General features: G+C 41.4%; 1 protein-coding gene across 1 annotated transcript in view; it reads left to right on the top strand.

Moving 5' to 3' along the window:
- The window catches only part of PPP1R9A (protein phosphatase 1 regulatory subunit 9A), a 229479-nt gene that overhangs the window by 5722 nt on the left and 198536 nt on the right, over positions 1-25221 (top strand). The window lies entirely within an intron of this gene.

The following is a 25221-nucleotide window of genomic DNA, read 5'->3' as shown; positions in this document are numbered from 1 at the left end:
TTAATCAACACAGTTAACTAAATTCCAGTTACAGGACCAAATTCTATCCACTGTTACACCTATTCAATCCCATTGAAGATGTGCCTGATTCTCTACTGCCTTCCCCCTTGTATAGTCATCTATAGCTATGCAGAGTGAATGCTAAACACTACCAAATTAGAAAGGGAGCATTTTAAGACCACTTTTCACTGGTGTAAATGACTACATAAAAAGGAATACAGTGTTCAGTTGGACTGAAGAGGTTGAACAGATATCACTGAGGGCAGAATTTGGCTCTGCAATTAGAACTTTGAATCCCATTGAAAGCAATAAGATTAAACAGATATATATCAGACATGCCATACCCGTGAAAAAAATACAGAAATTGGGCTGTTTTTGACTTAATTAGCTTGTGAGTTGCTTGTTGCTTGTTTGGCTTGTAGCTTGTTGCTTCTTTTTTTTGATTGGCTCTCGGCAAGCAGCGGCAAGGGAGGGCAAGCAGGGGCAAGGAGGGGAGAGAGTCGGGGGTGCACAGCGGGTCCACCACAGTCACAGACTGCACGCCAGAGGGATCTAGCCACATAGAGTGTTGGGGTTCTTAGGGATTGGCTTGTTTTGAAATGGGATTAGCTTGATTTTTAGCTTATTGTGAAAGTTGGGGTGCTTATTTACCGCATGAAAGTTGGCAACTGTGATATATATTTGGGAAGAATTTGTAGTATTAGTGGTGATGCAGTGAATTTATATTATTGGTGATGCAGGAGTCAGGAAAAACACATCTTGATTTTCACACCCGGATACATTTGCAAGCCTGTCAGGTAGTAAAATAGTCTTTTTTATTTGTGGACTGAGCAAATTTGATCTAGCAATCACTATGTGGCAATAAACATGGAATTCAGTGAAGTGTTAGTAATTGTTTTAAAATTTTCCCCAAACTGAAATGTATAGAAGTAAGCATTTATTAGACCAATAGAAATGTTTCCATAAATTTGTTTTAAAAATTCCAGTGCAATCATTTGTTTTAAACAAATAAATATTTCTCTACCATGGTTGAAACCTAAACATTGCAGCATTAAGAATCTGAAAGTGAAACTGACTTCATTGATTTTTATTCTCTGAGTTGCAAGAGATGCACAAAGTAAACAAGAACATAAATAGAAACAAAACAACTGGATTTTTAAAATTATTTCACTTTTTATCATTGAAAGGGTTTAGTAATGTGGTTAAAAGAAACTTGTTTACAATGTATGAGTTCTAAATCAGCAATGTCCCTGTCAAGCATGTTGATATTATGGAAACTACACCTCTACCCCGATATAACGCTGTTCTTGGGAGCCAAAAAATCTTACCACGTTATAGGTGAAACCGCGTTATATCGAACTTGCTTTGATCCGCCGGAGTGCACAGCCCCGCCCCCCTGGAGCACTGCTTTACTGCGTTATATCCGAATTCGCGTTATATCGGGTCACGTTATAATGGGGTAGAGGTGTACTTGTGAATGAAGGAAGCAGAATCTGACCTTGTATATGTAAGAGAAAACTTTATCTCATACTCCTCGTTCCATGAATAAGGTCACTTTAATTAAAAACAAAATATTAAAAGACAGAATACTGGGATCTGCTTTGAAAATACCTTGTTTGCATTTACTTCTTTGAGCAAAAATCTCAACACAAAAATCCAAGAGATTATATATACCCCTATAGATCATTCACATAATTTAGCTAACCCCTTCTATTTCAGTTTTATTAGAAATGAGGTAGAGAGTGTAATCTACTACAAAGGCTTTTGGGAAGCATTCTTTACCGACATCCCCAGGGAGTTCTAATAGGCAAGACTCTTTTAGTTTCCTGGAAAATCGACAAATTATGGAAATGGTATTCCTCAAATCAAAGTTATCCTGAATCAGATAATCATTTAGCAAAAGTAAAAAAGGGACATGTTCAAAGTTAACACAGGCTAATTTTTTATATTTTTAAACTGGTTGAATTTTTTTCTTTAGATTCTTTCCATTCCTAACAGTAGTGAGCTATAAAACCCTCTGTGGTCCTGAATAAGTGTCTCATGCAGTTGAGCAAAGCAGCATGATTGCTTTAAAAATATTCTCGTTATCTGAACTCTTAACGATACATATACCTGTATAATGTGTATATATACATTAATACATATAATGTAAAAGAGACGTTTTATGTCAGGTATGTTCTAGTAGTATTACATATTTCTATGTAATGATGACTGCTCATCAGGAAAAAAAACAAATCCTCAAAAGCCATATATGTGTAAGTGATAAAAGGGACATTGACATTTAAAAAAACAAAACTTTTTATCCTTCGTTTTTTCCCTTTTATATTTGATCTCTATTTGCTCACATCTATAAGCTCCCTTAAATTTCACCATTGGTGATGCTATCTATGTGTGCTCTAGTGGGGTATCTGAGAAAGTGGAGCTCTGCTAGTTGTTTTCAATGACCTGAAATTTCTACTCTGTTATGAGAGCTGTAATTAGCAAGGGAAAAGTTTGATTTGACCTTGAAGAAATAGGGCATAGACCATTGAAACTCAGTACCAAAACTCCTGCAGTGGGAGCAGAATTGGGCCAGGTTGTCCTTAAAAACTTTGTTCCAATATTTCAGTTTTTATTACTAATCTGATCACCAGTGTTGTTACTATAAAACATTCCCTGACAAGCTTCTGCCACTCAAAGGGAAAGGAACACTGTTTTAATTATTTTGGCCCTGAGCATCTCCTACTGCAGAGGGGAGGAAAATTGTCGAAAAAGCTGCAGTGGGAGAAAAAGTGGAGGAGAAAATGGTTTGAGAGAACCCTGTGTAGTTGTTTTTTGTTCTGTCTGCAAAAAATTGTGCAGCCTCTTGGCCATGTGAAAAAAGGAAGTGAATCTGTGGGAAGGTTTTTCACTAAGAGCAAGAACTGCAGTAAACGTTTTGGAAAATAAATGCTGCTTGATTACTCTCCCTTCTTCCCTGTAGCACACACTGTAATTCCCTCAGAGAGTATGCTCAGACTGTGGGGCTATTCATTGTGGTATAGATGTCTGGGTTCAGGCTGCAGCCCGAGTTTTGGGACCCTCCCACCTCGCAGGGTTCTCCAGCCCAAGCCCAAAAGTCGACACTGCAGTGGAACAGGCTGAGTCCTACGAGCCTGAGTCAGGTGGGGTGGGCCAGCTGCAGGTTTTTAATTGCAGTGTAGACATACCCAGAGATGTCAAAGAGCACAGCCTTGGGCTAGCCAGCAGTGGCAATAGGTCACAGCCTGGACATGTTGCCATGGCTGGTAGGTGTGGGTTAGAGGGGAAGGTGGAAGGAGAATCCTTTTCTGCAGGTGACATGGAAACTTGTGATTCTCTGGCCTCCACTGCATTTTCTGTCCCTACCCTGTGCCTGCTTCACATCCCTGCTGGTCCTATGGACCAATAAGGAGACCAGTAAAGGGGACAGCAGCTGTTCAACAACGAACATTTTGTATACATTTGAGAAAGAAGTATGGTCTGTGGGGAGGTCACAAGATTTGATCTACACTTGAGAGTAATATTGGCATAGCTACATCGGTCAGGGATGTGAAAAAACCACACTCCTGACTGTCATAGCTATGCTGACATAATACCCAGCGTAGATACAGCTGTGTCAGTGGAAGAGTGCTTCTGTTGATGTAGCTAACATTGTTTGGGAAGGTAGTGTTTCTACACCAACAGAAAAACCCTTTCTGTTGGTGTAGACTGCATCTATGCTATGGTGTTATGCCACCATAGTCTCCATAGTATGGATGTACCCTTGAGCTGTATATTGTGTCAATGATTGCTTTGTGACGTTGGGTAAGGCATGTAATCTCTCTATGCATTACTTTACACATCTTTAAAATACAGATAATACTCTCGTAGCTCAGACTGTGTAATGACAATTTAAATATTCTACTCCAGGCATTTTTGTGTAGGAGTGGAGCATGTAAACTAGTTGATGTCCAAAAGCCAGCATTAATTTTATTTGATTCTCATTAACACCCTCTTGTAATTCTTGCTAACGCCATCCTCCCCCAGTGCAACTGATTTGAGGTAAGCTTTCAGGAAAATGTAATTAAATATAATAGTGTTTCCCAAACTTGTAAAAGCTGAGCTTCTCTTCAGGAGACTGAAACCAATCCCACCCACAATCCTGAAATGTGGTGTTAAAGGACTACCCCAAATGAGAGGTCACTGACAGTAAATAGTGTCAAACTTCACAGTGTGATCCTTCCTCTCCTTTCCTTCATGTTGTGATGAGCAACTAAATACTTTAAAGGCCAGTGTTGTAAACTATCCTCATTGGCATTCAGGGTCTCAGCAAGTTCACCTTGCCGAATTAGGTATATTTGGGTCACTGTTTCAAGAATTTTGCAACCATAGCAGCAAGAGACTTCTTATAAATATACTTTTAAAAAAATGAGGACCAATTAAGAGGATTGTTTGTGGCTCCCTAGCCGGTCCGTCGCTCCCCAGTGGGACGTGCCCCACACTTTGGGAAATGCTGTAATATAGGAAGTAAAATCAATAGGTAAAATTTCAGTAATTTAAATGGTAAGGACTAAATGCTGTCCATCCGCAAAGCAGAAGAAAACCCAGCAAACAGCCAGAAACCAGCTGCAAAGAGTAGTACGTACAATGTGTGAGGCCAAAGGAAACTCTGCCATGGTCACAAGAGTGTGCTAGTAGTTTACCTGGCCAGTACAGTTAAATGCACTGTGCATGCTATGTCTCAAATCCTGAGCTGCACAAAGCATTCCCCCAATCTTGGAAGTGTGTGGCTGCCATTCTGGTCCTAGGTGAAAATTAAACTAGCTTCAGGGATATTTAGCTTTGAAAGGCCGTTTCAGCCACTGTGGATTGCTGGGTGTTTGGTATACCACAGCCACATCACCTGTGTTAGTCTTCTGGTGGGGGAAGGCTAGTTAAGGCTGCTTTGCACTGCTCAAACTTCGTTTAAAAACAAAACAAAAAAAACCCCACAGCTTTAAGGGACTGAAGGTTCTGGCCTTATGTTCCCAACCGGGCAGGATTTATAGGGAAAGTTTGCGGCTGGGCTGAAATTTGAGGTGTGTGTGATGCTATCCAAGACATACACATGTTGATAGTCTTTAATATTTATATTACAGTCGCACTTAGTGGCTTCAGGCAAGTTCGGAGTTTCATTGTGTTAGGTGCCGTCAGTGAACCTAAAGACATGGTCCGTGTCCTGAAGAACTTCCAGCACAAAGAAAACAAGTTACACACAAGTGTTTTTCCCACAAAAAGGAGCAGGAGCTGTGCAATGCGTTGACCTTGCCCGTATGTGGCGCACGCACTGCTACTTCCTTTCAAGAGTATCCAGTTACACGATGCTTCCCAAATTGAGCAGACGTTTAGGCCAGGACTTGAAAAATAAATCCAACACCTGCTAGCTAAAGCAGTGGCTCTCAACCTTTCCTGACTTCTATTCCCCTTTCAGGAGTCAGATTTGTCTCACATTCCCCCGAGTTTCACCTCACTTAAAAGCTACTTGCTTACAAAACCAGACATAAAAATACAAAAGTGTCTCAGCACACTATTACTGAAAAATTGCTTACGTTCTCATTTTTACCATATAATTATAAACTAAATCAATTGGAATGTAAATATTGTACTTACATTTCAGTATATAGCAAGTAGAATAATATAAACAAGTCATTGTCTGCATGAAATTTTAGTTTGTACTGACTTCGCTAGTGCTTTGTATGTAGCCTGTTGATATACCCCCTGGAAGACCTCTACATACTCCCGGGGGTACACGTACTCCTGGTTGAGAACCACTGAGCTGAAGGACTAGGCCTACTTTCGAAGCAGAAATACTAATGGCCAGGGCTTCTCCTGAGCCACATCCCCTCCCATCCTCTCTCCTCCTGGTTGATCTCTGTCTCATCCGCCAGGGTCCAAAAGCCCTGGCCTCCTATTGGTGGTTCTCCCTCCCAGTAAATGCCTTCCAGGCCGTTGAGAGAAATTTTGGGCCCCAGTACATCATGGTTGCTGGGGCCCTACCCAAGCTACAGACATTTTGGGGGCCCCCTGAGGTCAAGTGCCTGGTACAATTGTACCCGTTTCCCCCTCTCATCAGCCTTGCCTTGCCTCCCCTGCTATAGGTATATTATAGATCATTTAAAACTTACTCTCCAGTTAATCAGTGTGTTGCATTGCCTCTCCCTCCTCCCGTTAATCCTGTTACAATGGATGGGAGTGGCAGCCCCCCAGTGCTCTACTCCTAACCGTGGCAGTCAGGTACCCTCGACCACCCTAATAGTGAAGGCAGCCAAACCTCCCCAAAATGCTCTGTGGAACAGTGACTGGGCCTCCCCTCCACCCCCCCAACAATGACTTCTGGGACCCTGAGCAGCAATGGCACTGGAGCTGTCTCTGTGCAGATTCAGGAAGCTATTAGTGCACTAGTTACACTCTGTTCACATTTGTAAGGTTATCTACATAACCAAGAGGGCTAGAGACTTTTTCTGGGGGTGGGGAAGGTGAGATTCTACAGAAGGTGATGGCACTCATATGGGAAAAAATCCTATTTCCTACTCATCATGGGCTAGTGGGTTTTTGAAGCCCTGCTTGTGACCATTAAAGACAGTATTAGGTCCTCTGTCTCTTCATCTGTTTTCATTTCTTTTTCTTTCTTAGTCTCTCTCCTTCATTTTCCTTTTATCCATTTTGATTTTTGTTGCTCCTTTTCTTCCTCGGTAACTCATGCCACAGTTCAGGGCAACTGCACCTGTATTCCCCCTCTGTGGTTCAGCAAGGGCACCCACTCTAAGTTTCAGGCTCCCCTGGCCATCACCTCTCTTCAGTGGTGACACAACTCACTCCCTTCTGACCAGGGTATTTCCAGGCTGCACAGTCCTCTGACTATACAGTGGTATCTCAGCAAGGGACTCTGCCTAAGCAGGCCTGTTTACTTTCTCTTCAGAGATTAATAACAGGGTATTTGCCCACCATTATAAGGTACCACACAGTACTTCCTATGCAAGTCTATTTTATTCTGAAGGTAAAAGCACTACAGAGAAAACATTAAAAACAATACAAGAAGTTACACATATGATGATAAGGTTACCAGAGATCACCCCCAACACTAATAGGGGTGCTGGTAGGAGCAGTCCTTCAAAACCCCACTCACAGAGTTTCCTTGTGCTTTCAAGTTTATCACAGCTTCATCTCAGAAGAAACACCCAGTCTGATGGGGCCTCAGTAGGCCCAGTCCTTCCAATCCTTCCCTAAGGATTGGGGCCCTCTGTGGACCAGGGGTCCTGTCCATTTGCTGGGTCAGGAAGAAGGCCAGGAGCCTGTTTAAAACCAGTCTATTTATCTAAAACCCCTTTTTGTTTGTTGGTCCCTGGGGAACCTGCTTTGAACTAGTATCTGCGTACTTCTCCAGGGGGTGGCTCCAGAGGGCTCATAACTGGAGGTATTACATTATCATCCCCCTCCTTCTGGAGAAGTTGCATACAATTCCAAAACATACTCAGTTGCATTCTGAATACAATGAACCCCAAAGTATTAAACCTAATTCAGTAAGGTTTAACTTAATTCAGTAAAGTTTATCTTAATTCCATAAAGTTTATCCAGGATATTGTCAGTCTGTCACTATACCTTTTCTTTAATAATTAATAATAATAATAGTAATTAATTAAAAAAACAATCCATGTTGTTGGGATAGCAATATGCAGCCACAGTATGAAAGCCAGGGCAGCATAGTATGTGAAATGACTGTTCTGCTAAGAGGATAGCGGTCTGGTAACTGAGAAACATGGAATTTAGTCCTAAATTTCCCACAAATCCTCAGTCTATGTTGTCCCATCTTCCAGGAAGTTTCCATACCATGTAATCATGCTGGAAGATCTGCTGACAGAGCTGTACACTTGTGTGTGTGAAATGGGGTTGTAAGTGACTTTCCTCTTCTACTGATATTTCTCCAGAAAGGGAGGATGTGGTCAATTGAGTTCTCACCTTATACTCTTCCTCACTGCCTGACAAAATGACTGAGTAATACACCCATTGCACAGGTGTTTTCTTGTTAGAAGGGCCTTGTTCAAATAGTACCTTCTTCAAGAGACCTGATTTACAGGATTTTGATAGAATCTCTGAGAAGATGTTTTACAAGAAATGTTGTGATTAGACTAAAGTAGAGGGGTCGGCAACGTTTGGCACACGACTCGCCAGCGTAAGCACCCTGGCGGGCCGGGCCAGTTTATTTACCTGCTGACGTGGCAGGTTCGGCCGATCGCGGCCCCCATTGGCCGCGGTTCGCTGTCCCGGGCCAATGGGGCGGCGGGAAGCCGTGGCCAGCATATCCCTTGCCCGTGCCGCTTCCCGCTGCCCCCATTGGCCCGGGACGGCGAACCGCGGCCAGTGGGGGCCGCGATTGGCCGAACCTGCCACGTCAGCAGGTAAATAAACTGGCCCGGCCCGCCAGGGTGCTTACGCTGGCGAGCCGCGTGCCAAACGTTGCCGACCCCGGCTATAGTACAATGTGATAAAATAATGTTCTTCAGATTTCTCATAAATTGGATGGTGGTAAACTTCATTTTAAAAAATCAGCTCAAGGAATACGTTTTCAGTGCAAATCTTTCTGTTAATGGAAATACTATTTGTATTTCTTATTCACTGTTTACCTCACAAGAGCATATCCAGAAATATAAATGAGTGGGGGTAGGGCGGAAGAATCTGAAATATAATCTGATGTTGTAAATTGCTTTACAAATCTTTGCTCTGTAAAACATTTTCACTTGTAATTTATTTTGCTATTTACTACATGAGGATTAAAACATTCACAAATCATAGAGTGGAAGAGGAAAATATTTGGTTGCCTGATCCCATGTTTACTTAGACTTGTCTACACTGTGCCACAGTGCGAACTTGAGGGGTGTGAATTGTGGAGTACACTGTAATTCACATCCCTCTGTGTTGGACTAGCCCTTAGTGTAGTATTTATTATTAAGTGTTGATGGTGTAGTTGGTGCTGTAGAAGACACAAATTAAAACTGTTTGCCCCCAATTGGTTTACAATCTTAGGCCCCCATCCTGCTAGTGCCTACTCATTTGTCTTACCTTACATACTTGAGTAGTCCTGTTGTGTGTTTTTGGAGAAATGTCTTAAACACACAAGACAGAACTCACTGGGAGATCTAGAGGAAGTGTTAGATGTTAAATGAATACAGTAGAACCTCTCTAATCCACATGTTGCTGAACCACACACTTCAGAATGCTCAAGGAAAAATGAAGGTGTAGAGTATAGGTCAAATCTTAAGCTTTTGAAGTCAATGAGCGTATTGCCCTTTGTTTTGATTTGATCCCTCTCTGATTTACTCCACTGGTGGAAGAATGGTCTTGTTAAGGCATGAGACCAGGAATCAGATGTTCTAAGGCTTGTCACAGATTTCTCGTGTAATCTTGAGCAAGTCACTGATCCTCTGCCTTGGTTATTTCCTTCTGTAAAATGGAGCAAATAGTTATAAACCTCACAGTTGTGTGGTTAAACTCCATTTATCAATGTTTGCAAAACAGTTTGAGATGCTTGGATGGAGAATGTTGGGTAGTTAAAATTTTTTATTTTATTACATAAAACAAGGTTACACATTTTAAATAGTATTGTTACCCTTCTGACCCAAATGGTTAGCCATTATTCGGATCTTGTGGGTAGTTAGGAGGAGAAATTGATGATAGCCAGGTATTTTTTTGATGCAATCCTGTTTATTTATGAGAGTACAAAGTCCTGTTTCCCTGAACACAGCAGGAACCAAACAGCAGGAGTCAGTATTTTTGCTCTCAGATCCAAGCCTCTTTCCAGCAGTGCACTGCCCAAAAGCGCACGCTCTCAGCTTTTTCTCAGGGTCAGCTACAAATGCTTCTCTGATTATGTCTGGTGTTTGCTTTCTGTCTTTTCTGTGTGCTTCTGTGATGTTTTTGCTGCTTCTCTTCTAGACACACAGCTGCAGTCTTTTCAATACCCTGCCCTGTATTTGTAATCAGACCCACATGAAACTGCCGTGGACTGCATGGCCCAGCCATTGCCTAGGCTTGCATGTGTGCTGGTCCTTGGGCTGTGATTTTCCATTATTTCAACTATCACTGAATAAAGGGGCATGTAATTGTTCCCTCATTTACCCTGAATAGAAGATGGTTGTTACACCCAACAGCTTCAGTGAGGTGTTGTGATTGCCCAGAACTCAGCATAACAATATTAGGAAGGGTAGCATATCATTGCATGTGATGTAAGTGATAACACTGGCTACAATTTTTGAGAAGTCGTCTGCTTCAGAGATAAAATATGCTATTTATTATGTATTTTGATGTGCTGAATTCAAATATGACAATTAAAACAACTGATTGGCTACTGTTTCTAAGATATTTAAGTTTTTTACATTTTATGTCTATGTATATTGTGTAGATAGTAGAGTTTTAATCATAAATTGTAAACCTAGGTCTTTTCATGTGTTTATGGTTGCTTTACATGATAATATTTCACCTGTCCTGTTTATGTAACACTTTAAAAATCAGCAAAAGGGTTATATAAATAAAATTTATTATGAAACAAAAGGCAAAAAACTATTATGTACATAGTTTAGTCCTATTCAGTGTCTACTTGGCGCTGCTTGGCTTGTCTCTTGTATTCATTAAATGGAGCATCTCTTGTCACTGTCCAGCAATAGTCTGCAAGCATTGATGGGCTCCATTTGCCCTGATAGCGTTTCTCCATTGTTGCAGTGTCCTGGTGAAATCGCTCGCCGTACTCGTCGCTCACTGCTCCGCAGGTCGGTGGAAAAAAATCTAGATGAGAACGCAAAAAATGTATCTTTAGTGACATGTTGCAACCACGGCTTTTGTATGCCTTGAGGAGGTTTTCCACCAACAACCTGTAGTTGTCTGCCTTGTTGTTTCCGAGAAAATTTATTGCCACTAACTGGAAGGCTTTCCATGCCGTCTTTTCCTTGCCACGCAGTGCATGGTCAAATGCATCATCTCGAAGAAGTTCATGAATCTGAGGACCAACAAAGACACCTTCCTTTATCTTAGCTTCACTTAACCTTGGAAATTTTCCACGGAGGTACTTGAAAGCTGCTTGTGTTTTGTCAATGGCCTTGACAAAGTTCTTCATCAGACCCAGCTTGATGTGTAAGGGTGGTAACAAAATCTTCCTTGATTCAACAAGTGGTGGATGCTGAACACTTTTCCTCCCAGGCTCCAATGACTGTCGGAGTGGCCAATCTTTCTTGATGTAGTGGGAATCTCTTGCACGACTATCCCATTAGCAGAGAAAACAGCAGTACTTTGTGTAGCCAGTCTGCAGACCAAGCAAGAGAGCAACAACCTTCAAATCGCCACAAAGCTGCCACTGATGTTGGTCATAGTTTATGCACCTCAAAAGTTGTTTCATGTTGTCATAGGTTTCCTTCATATGGACTGCATGACCAACTGGAATTGATGGCAAAACATTGCCATTATGCAGTAAAACAGCTTTAAGACTCGTCTTCGATGAATCAATGAACAGTCTCCACTCATCTGGATCGTGAACGATGTTGAGGGCTGCCATCACACCATCGATGTTGTTGCAGGCTGCAAGATCACCTTCCATGAAGAAGAATGGGACAAGATCCTTTTGACGGTCACGGAACATGGAAACCCTAACATCACCTGCCAGGAGATTCCACTGCTGTAGTCTGGAGCCCAACAGCTCTGCCTTACTCTTGGGTAGTTCCAAATCCCTGACAAGGTCATTCAGTTCACCTTGTGTTATGAGGTGTGGTTCAGAGGAGGAGGATGGGAGAAAATGTGGGTCCTGTGACATTGATGGTTCAGGACCAGAAGTTTCATCCTCTTTTCCTCTTCCTCGTCTGACTCAAGTGAGAATGATTCTGGTGCATCAGGAACCGGCAGTCCTTCTCCGTGGGGTACTGGGCGTATAGCTGATGGAATGTTTGGATAATGCACAGTCCACTTTTTCTTCTTTGACATACCTTTCCCAACTGGAGGCACCATGCAGAAGTAACAATTGCTGGTATGATCTGTTGGCTCTCTCCAAATCATTGGCACTGCAAAAGGCATAGATTTCCTTTTCCTGTTCAACCACTGGCGAAGATTTGTTGCACAAGTGTTGCAGCATATGGGTGGGGCCCACCTCTTGTCCTGATCTCCAATTTTGCAGCCAAAATAAAGGTGATAGGCTTTCTTAACCATAGTGGTTATACTGTGCTTTTGTGATGCAAAAGTCACTTCACCACAAACATAGCAGAAGTTATCTGCACTGTTCACACAAGTACGAGGCATCTCTGCTCACTTTGGCTAAACAGAAATGTGTCCCTTTGCAAAATCAAACACTGACAAATAAGAGAGCACGACACCGTATGATTTCTAGAGCTGATATAGGGCAATTTGTTCAGCAGGGTGATGTAAGCTTCGTTATGATTGCATCATCCATGACTTCTAGGAATAACATGATGCAATTCATATCATGTATGACGCAATGCCAGCTTCAGATTGCATCATTCATTGTTTTGCCTAAAAAGCAAGTACTGTCCAAACCCAGTCATAGATTTATTCATAGATCCAGTCAAAGATGTATTTTAGTCATTTCTGGTTTAAATTGAGATCCCTTCCCTTTATAACTCACTTATCCTCCGCCATTCCCAAGTCACGGGTCATATATACTGACCCAATAGCATATCTTGAAAACTAGAGCCAATCAACAATTTTAAGCATCATTTTCGTTCTCAGTGACCCAGAATTAGTAAAGTTCGACTACATTTATTTCAGAAGCATTTTGGCTGTAGAGCATAATCAAATATTCCATTACAGAGATCAATCCATGCAGCATTGGCAAGGTCTAAATCAGTGGTCCCCAAATTGTGGGACATGCTCCCTGGGGGCGGGGGGACGACAGAGGAATGTTCTGAGGATGTGCAGTGGAGCTTGGGCCAGCCCCCATGGGGGGGCGGGGAGGAAGCACCCCCTAACCCCGCTCTGTCCCCATCCCAGCTCTGACCTCAGCTGCAGCTCCACTCTGCCCCCTGCTCCACCCCCGCTTCTAACCCCAGCTCCTCCTCCAACCCCAGCTCCTCCTCCATTCCCAGTTCTGTTCCCAGCTCCACCTTCAGCCCAAGCTCCTCTGCTGAAGAAGCCCTGGCTGTGCAGTAATGGAGGGGCAGATTCCATTACTGGTAAGGGGGGCATGACAGGAAAAGTTTGGGCACCACTGGTCTAAATTATCTAAACCCAGACCCCTTATTCTGATGGAGGTGGGGGGGTTGTAATAAACTTCTAGGTCTGATTCTTCTCTGAGGGTACGTCTATACTTACCTCCGGGTCCGGCGGTAAGCAATCGATCTTCTGGGATCGATCCCGGAAGTGCTCGCCGTCGACGCCGGTACTCCTGCTCCACGAGAGGAGTACGCGGAGTCGACGGGGGAGCCTGCCGGCCGCGTCTGGACCCCTGGTAAGTTCGAACTAAGGTACTTCGACCTGAAGTTGCGTATCTTAGTTCGAAGTGGGGGGTTAGTGTGGACCAGGCCTGAGTTTACACTAGTGTAAAACTGATGTGAATGAGAATTAGGCTCCTCATCTTGGCAGTATTATTATTTTTTATCTTCATGGGTTACTAGAACAATCATTTCCCTGTAAATCTAAGTTCCTGGTATTCAGACACTGAATGTTCTCTGACAAAGGATGAAAATAAGTAAAGAACGATTGGGTAATATAGCATTCCAGAACAAACTGCAGCTTTGGATTGTGAGATGGTCTTCACTTGTGGGGAGTGTTGCATAGTGGTTAGGGCTTAGGGGCTGGTAGGGGAGCCTGGGCCCTCCCACTTCACTATGCTCCAGCCCAGGGCCCTGTAGGAGTGACAGAAGGGTCTGACACCTGAGGAGCCCTTTAAGCCTGCCCTTCCTGGGCCATTTCCTACCACCTGCTATTGTCCAGAGTTTGCAGTCTATCACAGGAGGCTGTGAAGAGTGTGAGCTCACTGCTTGGCACCTCTTCGCATCTGGGCATGGTGTGGTAGCTCTCTGCCTCTTGGGGCAGTGGCTGCCTCTGCTTGGGCATTAGCCCTCCAGTCAGGTCAGTTTCAAGTCTCTCCCTTTTAGGGGTAATCCATAAACAAACCATGGCGCATCAACACAAATAAACTGAGTTAATAGGTGAGAGGAGGAAATGCCCTCTCAGGGTATAACAGAAGCAGGTCCTTCCTTTCCTCAAGGAGGGACCTTCAGGCAGTAGTTGGAGAGATCCTGTCTTCCCTCAGCCCTTTTCTCGGGAGCTGCAAGGTAAAGGTCCTTTCTCTTACCTTTTGATCCCTTTTAACTCCTCCTCCAGTCTGTGCACCTCTTGCAGGGCAGGGCTGGCTGAGGCCAGAGCAGCTCCTTTCCCCCTTGTTGCCCAGTGTGGGGTTTATATACCCCATCACAGACCGGAAAAGATTCTATTTTGAATGTTTGTGCTTAGTCTTTTTAATTTTTTTCATGTATGGAGTTATACACAGTCATTGGATGAAAATCTGCATGTGGAATTCATATATCTCAGAGGAGAATTTTGCTGGGTGTACTTAACTCCTATGTATATTAGTGTAATCTTAAAAAAAAAAATCCAGTTATATTTGTGTACCTTTAGGAGAGCAGAACTCCATATCTTCTGGTATAATGTCTGCTGAGTGTTTTTAGGATGGAATTTGCTCTGGAATGCTATATTTCAAATAATACTGAACTTTTTTCATAGAGCATGGAATACATGGAAATGATTGTTCTGTGTCCCGCCTCTTTAATTTTTAAATTTATAGTGGATGTTTATTCCACCCACTGGTACAGAGTCAAGAGATTGTTCAGGTCATTTAGATCTTTTCCATGGTATAAAGTCAATGTGAGTTGTGCATGCAGAATTTGGCTCTGAGAACAACACCTATGAAATTTTGGATGATATCCCAGCACATGCAGTAAGTTCCTTTAGGCTAAGTACATCAGGAGTTATTTCATGTTCCCCTCTTCTGTTGTCATTTACCACAATGGCCAATATGTCCAGTGAATAATTTCTTATTGTATGAGATGCTGCTGCAAGTCCAAAAGGGGATCTTTTAATATTCAGACCAGATTCCATGTGCTTCCAATACCTTTTTACTTGTCAAGATGACTACATTTCAAATGTACTGCTAATGTTGCTTATAGAAAGGCAATAGCATCTGTGTGTTCGAAAAGGCCACTGTCACAGACTCCCCTCCAAGTCACTAAGCCCACAGCCAATATAGGCTCACTTTTAAGGTTCTCAGAGTGTCATAAACAGACATTCCAAGGTTACACCACAACAGTGCAAACTTATCAGCTTGTCAACAATTTTAAGAAGGACCCTGTAGCTGCCGGGATTCAAACATTTACCTGATATCTCCACATTGTTAAGAGAGAAAAGATCTGCCGATAATTGATGAGTGTTGGTAACTAGTCTTTAGAAGGCACTGAGTACCTTTCTCAGACCTGAAGAAGAGCTCTGTGTAAACTTGAAAGCTTGTTTCTTTCAGCCTTAGAAGTTGATCCAATAAAAGACAATGTGGGTGAGATAATGTCTCTCCTTTAAACAGTTGCAAAGAGAATGATAAATATAACATTTATTTTCATTATTTACAAGGCCCAACACAATAGAGAAGTGATTTCACTGAAAGGGCACTACTGAAAACTAGCTAAGTAATTTATGTAATAGTTTAGGAAGCTTAGATACAAAATATAGATAGAGAGAGTATGCTTATTCCCATTTTCTTTGGAACTTTGTGGCATCTGAGTGCAGGAGATTAACAGGCTTCATGGCTTTTTATTAGGGCTGTCAAGTGATTAAAAATTGATCACAATTTAATCGTACTGTTAAACAATAACAGAATACCATTTATTTAAATATTTTTGGATGTTTTCCACATTTTAAAATTTATTGATTTCAGTTTCAACACAGAATTCAAAGTGGTGCACAATGCTCACTTTTTTATTATAAATATTTGCACTGTAAAAATAAGAGTATTTTCCAATTCACTTAATACAAGTACTGTAGTGCAGTCTCTTTATTGTGAAAGTTGAATTTACAAATGTATAATTATGCACAAAAACTGCATTCAAAAATAAAACCATGTAAAACTTTAGAGCCTACAAGTCCACTCAGTCCTACTTCTTGTTCAGCCAATCTCTCAGACAAACAAGTTTGTTTACATGTGCAGGAGATAATGCTGCCTGCTTCTTGTTTAGTGAGAACAGGCATTCACATGGCACTGCTATAGCCGATCAGATGCAAGATATTTACATGCCAGATGCACTAAAGATTCAGCAAAGGGTGCAAATGTACATGGTTAAATGGCACCTAAAAACAATTATTTCCATCTTTTCCTATGTAAAACACACAAAGTAACATCTATTACTGAATTTTGATAGTTCCAAGAACACCTGATTTTACAGATCCAAAATTAGCATAACAATTTCATGAAATGTTTCATACTTGTAATTATATGCCCTATCTAAGCATGTATAACTTTTAAAGGGAATGTTAAAGATTTAGCAGAACTCTACAAACATAGATTGAATTATTTTTAATAGAGGGAAGGGTGAGTCAAATAAATAAATAAATGTATCTTTTTAGTTAGAAGCTTAGTGTATTAAGGATGTTAAGTTCGGTATTTTTTTTTTTTAAAGTAGGGGATAAAGCTGGGTTGTAGTTGGTCAGTTGTCATAAAGCATAACACTTCTCAAAAACTAATTAAATGCGGGAGGAGCCTAATTTTTTCACTTGTTTTTCAGTGGCTGAAATTTAGCTTTAATTAAAATTAATCTCTTGAGGAACTTTTCAAAAGTAAATACAGGGCAACAGTGTGGCAGGTTAAACAAACCTGTTCACCTGCATGCTGCATTCTAGCAAGTGGATAAGATACTGAATTTTACTGTATTTGCATTTTCTGTGTACTTCATGCGTCTATAAAGTTCAACATTCTGCCATTTCACAAGAAGAATATAGGTGTGAAATCCTGACCCTATTGATATAATGGAAGCTTTGCCATCTCAGGTCAGAATTACACCCCAAATATATAGCTGGGATAGTATGACTTTCACACATACATGTGTGCAACTATGATCTATAATAAAGCTAGTAGGTCTAATTTTAGCATTGACAGTATCCTTTTAATAGGTTTCCTGTTAGGAAAACCCAGCCAAACTGCTATTTCCTGCTGTTAATATAATCAAAATAGCTATCTAAAAAGAGGTGTTTGAAGTTTTTATTTTTAATATGTGTTTAGATTGTCCTAGAGCATACAAATTTGACCCATATTTAAAAATAACATTTCAGTAGTGCAAAAATAGAAGGGCCTGGAAAAATCCATCCAAGTAAGGCATAGCAATTAAATATCAATAACCAAGATGATAGATAAAATACAAAACAACCTTTGGAAAAGATAAAGTTTGTTGGGTGGCAAATTCATTTACAACGGAGGCAAAAAGATTCTTGCCTTTTAAATTTAACTATGGCCTAAATAGGTTAATATGTATTCCTATCACCTATATTTTTTCTGTAATACTAATGAGAGTTACAGTTAGGACCCTGAACATCAAGTTGAAACCACATGCTGAAATACCCAAATCAAATTATTTTATCATAATTTTACATTGTACTGTACTACATTGCAAATTTTAAAAATAATCACTCTATATAATGTACCAAATTGCTAACAGTTTCATTTTATCTGTGGACTTCTTTCCAATAATGATATAAAACAGGCATGCTGTTAATTGCGTATAGTTTAAGAACTGCTGTTAGAAGGGCCAATTTCTATTTCGAAAGATGACTAACAGTAATTCATAATACACTTGAGAGATGATTAACAAGTTAAAAGTTTTTGATAGCACTTTGCATAAAAGGATTAAAATGAAAGACAACAAGAAGTTTAGGGAAAAAACACTCTTCATGTGTTCTTTTGACTCAAAAGTTGATGTGGTAAAAATAGGATTAAGACTATGCATACAATTTTTTATTTTCATGGCAAAGGGTTGTCTGTACCTCTTTAAGCCCTGAGGGGAACCTCTGTTGTGTTATGGGGTTTTCAAGGGCCTGGCTTAACATTTACCACCTGAGGAAGGCTGGATTTATCTTCTACCAGTCTATGAAATCTCTAAGTTTGACCTTAGGTCACTGGCAGATCTACATGAGGTGTTTCTTCCCTATTGAAAGTAAGGATGCTGCCTAGAAAGAATGTTTAGCCTACATGGACCTACAGCGCAGTAGATCAGGTCAAATTGTAGTGCAGGGATGGCCAAACTTACTGATCCTCCGAGCCACATACGACAATCTTCAGAAGTTCGAGAACCGGGGCACATCTGCCAGAGCTTGGGGCTTCAGCTCCATGGGAGATGCCTGCTGGCGTTTGGGGCTTCAGTACACTGGGAGGTGCCTGATGGGGTTCGGGGCTTCAGCCCCATTCCCGCTGAAGCCCCGGCAGGTGTGCCCAGCGGGGCTGAAGCCCCGAGACTGTCCTCCCCACTGGGCAGAAGCCCCTACCCCACTGAGTGCAGAGGTCCCAAGCTCCCCACATCTAGTCTGGTAGGTGGAGAATGGGCTGGGAGCACGGGGGGGCTCTGTGAGCAGCACTTTAATGGTAAAAGAGCCATATGTGGCTCGCGAGTCACAGTTTGGCCACTCCTGTTCTAGTGTCTCACATACCTGTACAGAAAGCTGACCATTTGCCTGATGATCTTAGCTTTAATAAAGTATTACAGATATTACACATTGCTGTTGCATTTTAAGCATTTAGGAATTGCAGTGGCTGTTTTCTTTAGCACTTGTGTGGCAGTGCATCAGTAGCATTGCACTGAAAGTCATTGAAGATTTCCTTTAAATATGCAGTTGAGTCCTTTACTTGCTATTTTGTCTTGACCTTATCTAAAGTAAGTGTTGTGCATTGTAGCTTTTTTTAAAAAAGCAGTCACTGGTTGCCTTCTCCTACAGTTTTTTCCCTGTATTGATTCTGGTTACTTGCCAGTCTCTGACTGTTTACAGTGATGACCCAGGACATATTTCTAATTTTTATTCTTTATTGTCTTGTCCTCTAACTCTGCTTTTTGGCATTCATATATGTGCTATAAAAACAAAAAAACAGACTTCCTTTTTTTTTCTTTTTTAAAGCAATGGCAGTATATGGATTTGTGATTACAGAATTCTTTATCACTAAATTTTGCAATATTGTTTTTTATGCATATGCATCTCTTGAAGAAACATTTAAAAGATTGAATGGTACTGTAAATATATAGAATTTTGTCTGATTTTTCAATTTTCAGAAATTGAAAACGACTGGCAAAATATAACCTGACTAGTTTTTAATAAGCTTTTCACTGAGATTTTGGTGTGTCTCTAACTCCCTTTTTCATTTTGTCATGTGATCACATTTTCTATGAGTATGTCCACATTGCAAATGAAGGTGTGATTGCAACGCAGTTAGGCATACCTGTGCTAGCTTTAATCTAGCTCATGCAATAAACAGTGGTAGTGAGGACATGTTGCATGCTTCAGCGCAATCTAGCTTCCCCCGTTGAAGACTTCCAGGGACCTGAGTACATACTTGGGCTGCTGGCCTGCACCAGGGTCCATACTGCTTGTAACAGGGCGCAACTCACCACTGTGGCACCTCCTGCTGGCCATCCTGGGAATTAGCTCTCGGCCCTTCCAGTCCACCTTCAGCTAGTGGTGTCACACATCCGTCACTGCTGTCTCCGCTCTTTGGACCTATGTCATTCCTCAGACCGCAGCATCCTCTTCTGGGCACGCCCCTCCAGCTGTGCCCCACTCCACTTTCTCCACCCCCTTCTGGGGGGCTGACAGTCCTTAGTCCAGCCCCTCACCTCAGCAGCCAATTGCAGTCCAAGGTCCAGCCCCTTGCCTCAGGGACAAACTGCAGTCTGGATACCGGCCGCTCTCCTCATTGGAAAGTAGGCGGGGTGGGGGGGAGGGGGAAGAGGAAGAGACCCAGGCTCGCCCACTACTCTTGGTCCCGACCCAGGGACCCTATAGCCAGCAGCCACCTACTGCCCTTTTCCAACTTGCTGCCTATTTTTCCTGGGTTTCCTTGGCTTTTCCTTGGGAATTTGGATGAGGATGTTTTCTCTCTTCTTTATGGCACTTGAGGAGGCATGCTCTCAAAATTGGATGATGAAATTAAGGCAAAGCTAAGAAACCAACAAAGTCTTTAGGAAGTGGTCAGCCTGCTCTTCCCTGGTTCTTTCATAGGTCTCAAGATATTATCCGTGCAGCACCTAGTTCGTGGCGCCTCTTCCTGATGTGGTTTACTGTGCCTCAACTTTTTCCATCTGTGCGCCTCAGGTTCTCCATCTATAAAATGAAATAATGATACTTATCCTCCTTTCTAACTTTAGTTATGCTCTATGCTTTAAGATAGTTGGACGTTGTTACCAGATTTGCCCATTACTTTGTGGTATGCTCATTTATTAGGGTTACTCTTCTGGGGTGGGAGGGTTCTGTAATTCTGTCAATGTACTGCTTGTGTCACTTGCGTTCTCATACGGAGCGCTACTTCTCCCTTCTGCAAGTTCCCTCCCAATGGAGCTATCCTTCAGGACCTAGGTTCCCCAGGGCTGGATTCCTCCAGCCCCAGAATCAGATGTGTGCGCGCGCACACACACACTCTCTCTCTCTCTAACAGTGTGTGTCTGAGAGGACCAGGTCAATTAGCACTCCCAAGCTGACTCCTTATATGCCCCTGGACTCAGCAGGCTGGGTTGAGCAGCACTTCTAAGCTGTCACCCTCCTATGCCACAGGTTCAGCACGTCCCTATCCCCACTTTCATGTTACAATTGTTCTGGTAGCAACCCACTTGATGAGCAAACCCCACAGGATTTTGGGATGCTGCAGGGATCTTTAGCTTAGGTAAGAGAAGCGTTGCAGCAGAGCAACTGGGGAAGCCAAAAACACAAGAGAGAGGAAGGGAAGGAGGGAAACAACCAGCTTAACAATAGAAGTTATTTATTGCCAGGTAATAACCATGCAAGGAGTTCCAAACAAACAAAACAGTTGTTATATTAATTCTAGCTTAAATTTCATTTCAAAAGTCAGGTTTAGAAAACTATACCTGATCACACAAGTCAGGGTTAGAAAGCTATACCTAGAGTAGAAAAAAAAAAGAGAGAGGGCAAGAGAGTTGGGTTCTCACCACTTCGTGAAGCTTGAATCGATCGGGGGTCCTAGGTGGTGGTAGTAGCTGAGGGTCCGGAGTGCTGGAGACAGGCAGAGCCCCCAACATGATCAGTCAGGAGAAGATGAAGTCCCAATGGAACTGATGCAGATTTTGGATCCAGGCATCAGAACACTTACTTGAGTGTGTGTAGGGATTTTTTTGTAGGGAAACAACAATGGTTCAAGGGAGAACACTAGATTTGTTTATGGGTAAACTGATGGCTCAAGGGAGTATACCAGAGTTGTTTTGTTCAGGCTAGACCAGTGGTTCCCAAACTGGGGTTCGCGAAATGTTACAGGGGGTTCTCGGGGAAAAAAATATCTAATGGCGGACAGAGCTGTCCCTAGGGATCCTGGGCAGCATGGGGCTAGCAGCCCAGAGCCCTTGGAATTCCAAGAGCTAAGCAGATCAAAGCAAGCATAGCTATCACACTGAGGAGATATAAACTTCAAGACTCCTTATAAGAAATGGAAAGGGAGGTGGATATTTTTGATGTTTTTAAAATTAAATAGGCAGCTAGTATTGTTTTTAAAATTATTATGAACAATTTTAAGCTTTGTTTGTTTGCCTGGACTGCTCAAGACCTGAATGCTTGTGTAAGAGGAACTCTTTGAGTTGGCTTCTTAAATGCCTTCATGCTGTTTCACATCTAATACTCCTTGATGAAACATAGGATTCAAAGTGATACAAGCTACGAAAGTGAGATCTTGGAAGAGTGTTGCCATTTTCATAATGTAATAAAAATACTGTAATGATAACTAATAATTAATAACAAATAGTGTGTAATAAGCATGTCATAAAACAAATTTTATATTTCCAAGATCACTGCTTTTATAATTTATACTCAGGTAAAGGAGAAAATCCTTGGAAATATTCATTTTTAGGCGGGGATTCGCGAGACTTGACATTTTAGTGAAAGGGGTTCACAGGTTGTTAAAGTTTGGGAACCACTGGACCAAACGATAGGAACTGATCATTCCGGGCTATGGGCGGTGTTCTTTCAAGGGAGCTCACAATGCACTTAGGCAGCTTCCATATTTTGGATACCAGTAAAGGATTTATTACTAGAATTGGACTGATAACTACTGAGCTGGGTGTGTGCAGGCGTGGGTTCATTAACATCTGGAGCAGAGATCCACCATCATGCAGTACTTCCCTGCTTTTCTGGTCCCAGAGTTCAGTGCGGTTCTTGCCTTGGAATCTCTGTTCTCAATTCTGTATGCTAATGGAGGTGCCTCCCTGACCCATCCTCAATGCAAATAAGGGTAGGGGAGTTGCCTTAATGCTGTCACACTTGTCGGGAGGCTTTAGGTGTGTCTCCCACTGCCTTTTCCTTGCTTTTTGTAAGTCTTTCTTCTGATTGGTTTTGGTTCAAGCACAGGCTGGGGGGAGGGTGGGCCCTTCGTGAGTCAGAAAGGCTGGATACTGCACCCTGGTTCCCCAAGAACACAGAGCTAATAGGTAACAATGTTGAAACACTACATCTTATACCCTTCTTTCTGGTGGACTATTAACCCTAGTTAATAATAACGGTATCTTAATTCTTTTTCTCAAACCCTCAAGACACACTCTACTAATCAAATAAAATGTGTGATTTTATTGCTTTAACTCTAGAATGTTGAGTAGGCTCTCTTTTCTGTGTTATAAATCTTATAAATACATAAAAAGCCCCTTTTGTTCTCCTATTTCTCCCTGCCCTGCAATGTGTACCAGCCTGTATAACATAGCTTGTAAGTTCTTTGAGGCAAAGTGACACATTTTAATTTGTCTATAAAGTACAGGCACATTTTTGGTGTTTTATTAATAATAAATGGAGATTTTTCTGGCCATTTTCTTAAAATCCAAAGGGTAAGGAAGGGAACACTTTTCACAGAAGACCATCAACATTTGTATCAAAAGAACTCCCTTTGTTCTCAACTACTCAGCAGCCAGATGAAAGAAAGCATCTAAAAGGCTGATTGCTATGTGACAGAGTTTATACGTACCTTTGAGGCTTTTGGAGATGAAAGTGTAACTCTTCTTAAATACATTAAAACATCTGACCAGATCAGCTGTTCTGCTATAGACCAATAAAGGATATGTTTCATATGATAAACTGTGTTTGGGTATGTAAATATGTATAATTAGAAAATGATTCAAGGAGGAATAATTCACTGCTGTGTAAATCTGAGAGTAGAATTAACAGACAGAGATAATATGCAGAAAGGCCCACACAGAGATTTAATTACCATTGTTTTATTCACATTGCATATATGAATCCAATGGGGAGTTAGGTGCCTACATGCTTTTAGAAATCCCACTGGACTCCTACCTACGTCTTTAAGTGCCTAAAATACTTTTGAAAATCTGGCCCAATATGGCTAGTCTCATTTGCCTCGAGACAGAGTATGGCAGACAGAACCTGCTAGGAGAAAATAATTTTATCATATGAGGAAAAAATGTTCATTCTTTTTATCATCAGCTAGTTGTAGCAATTGTTATTTAACAAATGCCATCTTGTCATATAATAATTGTGCTATAATATGAAAGTTTTCTGCCTGGTCATGCTAATTACTAGTGCATATCTTTTTGTTCTTTCATTAGCTCTATGGCTAAATAGCTTTTAATAAGTATAGTGGTCACACTTAAAATGGTTATTTCATTTTTAGAGCTATTACTGGGTCCAGCATCATTTTGGGAATATCAGTCAAATCAATAGATGTTTTCAAAAGTGAATTAATTTAAGTCTGACCAGTGGAAGTAAGACTTGTACTTAACTGTAGGTTGTCTACACTTCCATTAATGAGCAAGGGTAAACCACATCCAAATATTAATTTAAGATGTCAGTGTTTTAGGGAGTAAAACCACCTCAAGCATCCCAAGTGAGTAAATGCAACTTCTCCAATGGCACAAATCAGAATTTTTTTTAAAAGGTATATTGAAGTGTAACAAACAACCACCTATGAAATGCATAATTTCAAGAACAACAGTCTCACACATTCTCTTTTTTGTTTTCTTTGTTATTCTTCTCTCCACATCTCTTCCTGTCTCTGTTCCTTCTCTTTTCTTTGCCCTCTTTTTCTCTTTCGTTCTTGACCATTTACCTCCTTACTGGATGAGAGAGCAGACTTCAGTAATGTCAGGTGATTCCTGGCAGTTTTCCTCATACTTGTACTCTTTGCCATCTGATTTTGTTGAGGCATCAGACACCGGGGAAGGGAGCTTGAGTGCTTGTTGGGCCATGTTTTACAGTTTGTACAGGGTGACTGGTAATAATTTGGCCAAGATTGAATTTTAGTCATATACACTGCTAATCTGTTTTTGAATATGGTGGCATTACATGAGCACATGGTTGTATGGCTAGGAGCACTGAGAGTTAAAGAAGACATTTGGGCATGGAGATATTTTTACTATTAAAATATAATAAACCTTACTAATCAGAAAAATTAAGACCTTTAAACAGGGATCTTGGATGTGCAGGCTGTTACACCCTCCTGGCAGTCTTATTTTGAATTGCCAACGCTCTTGTGGGCAGAGAACACAGAAGAAAGCAAGAGAGAAGCAGAGAGGAAAAAACAAGAAAGTTAAGTAATATCCTTTGAGCACAGCATGACCTTGGTAAAAGCTAGAGAGAGTGAGCTTTTGGGTCTGTTGTTGGCTAAAGAGGCATGGGACTGTAAGCTAAGGAACTACTCATTTTGTTCTTGGTTTCTCCTGTGTTTTGAGAAGCAGGACTTTGTACGTTACTTGTATATAAATAAGACTGCATCAAAGCAAGTAACAGACACCATCAATTTCTACTTCTGACTAGAACATCCCCAGGGCCCCGAAACTTGATTAGCTTCTGGTGTCAAAAAGGGGCAACAATAATGTTGTGTGTCCTGAAATCAAACCATGTCTCCTTTTATATCTTTATTTATAAGAAACACTTGTTGGGTGGCAAATACTAAGATTTATTTATATTACCATTTACAAACATGAGCATGGAACAGAAACAATATTCAGGAAATCATGGATAAATCAAAAA

Source organism: Emys orbicularis, chromosome 2 (assembly GCF_028017835.1).
Source record: "Emys orbicularis isolate rEmyOrb1 chromosome 2, rEmyOrb1.hap1, whole genome shotgun sequence".
In the NCBI taxonomy this organism is placed as follows: Eukaryota; Metazoa; Chordata; order Testudines; family Emydidae; genus Emys; species Emys orbicularis.
Note: the sequence above shows the minus strand (reverse complement) of the source record. Positions and strands in the feature narration are given on the sequence as shown.